Genomic DNA, 5,383 nt, shown 5'->3' with positions numbered 1-5,383 from the left:
TTGTATATGGGGTGGGGGTGCTGGCAGTCAGCCCTGCTGTGTAGAGGGGGAGGGCCTGGTGCGCCCCTCCTATGCAGCCAGGGTAGGCCCATGGGTGGTGGGCGTGGCTTCTGGAGTCTTATCAATCCCTCAGGAATGTGTGTGGTTTTAGCAATCCCCATCCCCAGGCAGAGGAGTGGGGTACAGGCCGGGGCCTGTCCGGGCTGTGGGTGCGGACCCTGGAGAGGGCCCCACCAGGCAGGCTTGGGCTGAGGCCAGGCTTGGGGTGGGGCTGGCCAAGGAAGCTACTCAGTGATCCAAGGAGCGGCAGACATCCCCCTCCCACCCCCACTTCCCTCGCCCCAAGCTGCTTCCCTCCCTGCTGCTAGGCTCCACTCCAGCCTCTGCCTCCCCACCCATTTCTCCACGATCAAACAGCCTCTGGGAAGGCCTCCCTTATCAAAGCACAGAGCACCTGAACGGCACCAGGCCAGGCATTTCTCTTCGAGATCTTGTTTCATCCTCACAACCTACCCAATTATTCTCATCACTCTTTTATAGATGAGGAGAACGACGTCTCTCGAGGTTGAGTGACTTGTCCGAGGCCTCACAGCTACTAAGGGTCAGAGCCCGATCTATCCAGGTTTCTGACTCCAAAGCGGGTTCACTTTTCATTCCACTAAGCGAGGGGGTCGGAGGGAATAAGGCCTGTCTAGTCTGCTCCTAGAAAGACAAACAGATAGATACTCACACATCACGAGGGATGCGGCAGGTGCCGCCAGAGGCGCATGGGCTGTGGGATGCGGCCTTTCCTCTTGCATAAGTCGTTTCCTTGGAGAAAAGGGCAGCCACCCAATCAGCGGTTCTCAACCTGTGGGTCGCGACCCCTGAAAATACATCCTGCATATCAGATATTTACATTACGATTCATAACAGTAGCAGCAGTACAGTTATGAAGTAGCAACAAAAATAATTTTATGGTTGGGGGTTACCACAACATGAGGAACTGTATTAAAGGGTCGTGGCATTAGGAAGGTTGAGAACCACGGGCTCAAACCCTCTCCCCCGCATCCAGCAATAAGCTCTGTCCATCCACTTCCAAACTATAGCTCAAATGCATCTTTCTTCATTTGCACTGCCACCCTAGTCCAGGCCATCACATGGCTCATCTAGTCTCTTTGCTTCAATTCTTGTTCCCCCCCAATAAACATTTCTTCACCTAGCAATCAGGGAATCTTTGAAAAACACCAAAGATAGATCATGTCACTCCCTTGGATAAAATTCTCCAATGATTCCCATTGCACTTGAAGGAAACCTACACTCTTGGCCAGGCTTCTAATCTCTGACTTCTTTTTATTCTGCAGAGCTGCCAAGCTCATTTCTACCGCAGGACACTCGCATTGGCTGCTTTTTCTGATGGGAAGAATCTACATCTTCACATGTTTGTTTGCTTCTCATCCTCCAGAGGTCTTCCTTGAGCACTCCCGCTAAAGTAGCACCCACTTCTCACTCCCACTCCACATTACTGTCTGTGCTATTACTCTGTTTACTTCCTTTATAGCGCTTTTCACAATTTGTGACTTTGAGTGAATCAGAAATAGACTAGCCATCATAAACACTAAAGAAAGACCAGCTTTGGTTCAGCTCAGTCCCTGATTGCATCAAAATGGTCTGTCACTTTTACCTGTCCAAAGTAAAAGTAAAGCCCTAGCAGGTTTGGCTCAGCGGATAAGAATGTCGGCCTGTGGACTGAAGGGTCCCAGGTTTGATTCCAGTCAAGGCACATGCCCAGTTTTGGGCTTGATCCCCCATCATTGATGTTTCTATCTCTCTCTCCCTCTCCCTTTCTCTCTGAAATCAATAAAAATGTCTTTTTTAAAAAGCAAATCATTGTAGGACATGAGCCAGAACTTCAAATTATCTCTACATTTTTCATATACAATGCTAAAATTTAATAAAAAGTTACCAAACATACAAAGAGACATGAATTTAAAAAAAGAAAAAGAAAAAGAAAAAGTCATAGAAAGAGAGCCACCAGAGACCCAGCTATTGGCAGTATCAGACTTTTCAATACAGTAATTAATATGGTCAACAAATTAAATGAAACAATGGAAATTTTCAACAGAGAATTGGGAACTATGAAAATTATTAAAAGTAAATTCTATAACTGAAACATAAAAATTGAAATTAAGAACTCAGTGGATGGGTTTACGCAGATTAGATGCACTTGAACAGAAAATTAGCAGATTGGAAACAGGCTAAAAGAACACATTCAGCCTCGTCAGCGTGGCTCAGTGGTTGAGCGATGACCTATGAACCAGTTCAATTCCCGGTCAGGGCACATGCCCAGGTTGCAGGCTGGATCCCCAGTGTGGGGCGTGTGGGAGGCAGCTGATCAATGATTCTCTCTCATCATTGATGTTGCTATCTCTCTCTCCCTCTCCCTTCCTCTCTGTAATCAATAAAAATATATTTTTTAAAAAATCCAGACCAAAGTAAGAAAGACTAAAGGATAAAAAAATACAGAAAAGAATATATGAGACATGAAACACAGTGAACATGTCTAAATAATGTGTAACTGAGTCTCAGAATGAAAAGAAAGAGAAAATAGGGCAGAAATAATATTTGAAGAGTTGATGGTTGAGAATTTCTAAAACCAAAGACTTTAAGTCATAGGATACATGAAGCACTATGAACCCTAGACAGAATGAATAGAAAGAAAAACAAATTCAGAGATAAAATAGCAAAAACTTCTGAAAACCAGAGGCAAAGAGAAAACATGAAAAGCAGCGAGAGGAAAAAAGACATATTGTCTTCAAAGACTATGTAATAGGTCTGGCAGTGGACTTCTGCACAGATACCCTGGAAGCCAGAAGACAAGGGATTGAATGATAATCTCAAATGGCTGAAAGAAAACACTGCAAATCTAGAATTTTGTATCTATCAATACTATGACCTCTTCTCCTCCTACTCTCCCATCCACTCATTTAGTCATATTGTCTTTTTTGTTATTCCCTGTACATTCCAGACAGGTTCACACCATAGGCTCTCTGCACTATTTCCTTTAGTTGATTCATTCTTCTCTTCGATATTCATATGGCTATTGCCCTCATCACTTTCAAGTCTTTTCTCAAATGTCACCATTTCAATAAAGTTTACCTTGAACACCTTATCTGAAACTGTAGCCTACTTACTCCTGATCCCTCTTCCCCAAATTATTTCTCTCTATACATTATTACCTGCTGACATCTTATATGCTTTCTTTTTTGGTTGTTGCCTCTGATGTAAATATAAGCTGATAAATGCAACCGATTAATTTAAAATAACATCAGCTGTTTTTCATAAGGAAGGTCATTAAGGGTATTTAGTTTGCCATGATGTCATACTTGTTTACCCTTGTTCTGAGTTTTCCCTGTGTAATTTATTTTAGGATAAGCCTAATCCTCTTTGGAATTGGACGGAGAAATAGAGAAACCAATATGTGTTGAAGTATGGATGTTTTCAGTTGTAATTGACAGAAAACCCAACTAAAGTGACTAGAGAATAAGGATACTTATTATATCACTTAAGAAGTCACCCAGAGGCCAGGCTTCTCCAGTGTTTGCTTAATGCTGACATCAATTTGCTTTCCATCTTCACATTTCATCATACTTCGCAGTCTCATTGCTGTGCAGTCTCCCTGGAAGACATGAAAATGTCTTGCTGAAGAAGGATGAGCTCTTTGCACCGCTTTTGAAGTGCTAAGAAGCTCCTTTTCTGCAGTACACCCGGCACTGGGCCACTCCAAAACCCTTTACAGGAAAGGACAATGGATTCTTGTGATTGGCTCATGTGCTGTGGTGGGAGGGGTCCAGACCCAGGAAGCAGATGGCTGCTTGATACCTAACCAAAATCAAGGTTCTGTTACTAAAAGGAGTGCTGTTGGGTGGATAATCCATAGCATCTCTTCCACAGCATTTCTCAGTTTTTCCTTAAAAAAAATTTTTTTTTATTGATTTCAGAGAGGAAGGGAGAGGGAGAGAAAGATAGAAACATCAATGATGAGAGAGAATCATTGATTGGCTGCCTCTTGCACACACCCTACTGGGGACTGAGCCCACAACCCGGACATGTGCCCTTGACTGGAATCAAACCCAGGACCCTTCAGTCCACAGGCTGATGCTCTATCTACTGAGCCAAACCGGCTAGGGCTCAGTTTTTCCTTTTAAAATCAGGGGCACTGACCTCTTTTCCTTTAGGTTGTCAAATTTTAAAAATGACAAGAGCCAACACAACAGTAGCCGGGTGAACGCCGTGTCTTGAATCATAAGTGCATAGGTCATACAACAGAGTTGCATCTTATTGGTCTAATCGATAATGAGGTTGCATCTGTTTGGTTAATTCTTAGTACCAGAAATCCTTATATAGAAGTATAGGCACCTGCTTTTTTAAAGAGTCACTTTGGAGCACAAAAGGGTAGGAATTACTATTATTACTATTTTTTGTAAATCAAAAGTATACCTATTTTTTTTGTCACATCAGCAAAATATATATGTTTTGGTGTGCCGCAGAACTTTAGTAATTAGTTCGTGAGTGCCATGAAATGAACAAGGTTGAAAATCGCTGATCTAGGCTCTTGCCACAGCGATTTAAAACATCAATTTTGATTCTTTCCCCCCAATATAAAAGTAATACATGCTGCTAATGAAAAACTTAGAAAACAGATTAATGAGGGGGAAGGGGGCATAACACCACCCACATGCCTACCCTGCAGATAGCGATAAGCACTATTTACATTTTGAAGTCTTTTCCTGCCAGCTTTCCCGCTTGTGCACAAGCTATTATGTTCATTACATAGGGGTGTGCTTCTACTGACTCTCCAGATGAATGCTCTCCTTTGGGGGGGGAAAAACCCTAAATCACAGCATCTAATGTTAGGATTTGCCGTGTAACTTAAAGCATGTTATTTAACCGGTCTGTGCCTTTGTTTCCTCACCTGTAAAATGGGAATGCTACGGCTACCTACCTCATGCGTAGGTTGTCAGGGTTAAATCTGGAGAGTGGACGTGGTAAGTGCTCAATGCGTCAGACACCATCACTGCCCTTGCTGTTTCTGAGCACTCAGCCAGTACCAGGCCCCATTCCCAAAGCCTTACAGGCGCACCGACTCCCTCCCGGCATCCTCTCCACCACCCGGTGAAGTAGGTGTGGCTGTAATTTAACACGGTGACCTACAGAGGCGTCAGTGGTTCCACAAAGGGAAGGGGAAGCAAAGCTGGCGACGGTCCTCTCCGGCCTGCAGGGCCCCCGTGCTCCCACCATCTGGAGGAATCATATTGAAGACAATAGCTGTGGTCCCCAAACGCTCCACATCCGCCGGGCCCAGGGCTGAGTGTTTGCACGCGCAGGCGTTCCTCCCACTGCG

The 5,383-nt window shown here is 44.0% G+C and overlaps 1 long non-coding RNA gene across 1 annotated transcript; it reads right to left on the bottom strand.

Moving 5' to 3' along the window:
* Positions 1 to 595: 595 nt before the first annotated feature.
* On the bottom strand, positions 596 to 5,109 carry LOC132229527 (uncharacterized). The gene is made up of 3 exons (XR_009451701.1): positions 4,985 to 5,109; positions 3,545 to 3,658; positions 596 to 702 (listed from the first exon to the last, which is right to left on the bottom strand). It is a non-coding gene; the product is annotated as an uncharacterized LOC132229527 (long non-coding RNA).
* Positions 5,110 to 5,383: the final 274 nt, after the last annotated feature.

The sequence above is a fragment of the Myotis daubentonii genome, chromosome 3 (assembly GCF_963259705.1).
Source record: "Myotis daubentonii chromosome 3, mMyoDau2.1, whole genome shotgun sequence".
NCBI classification, from domain to species: domain Eukaryota; kingdom Metazoa; phylum Chordata; class Mammalia; order Chiroptera; family Vespertilionidae; genus Myotis; species Myotis daubentonii.
This window is presented reverse-complemented; position numbering and strand designations above follow the sequence as displayed.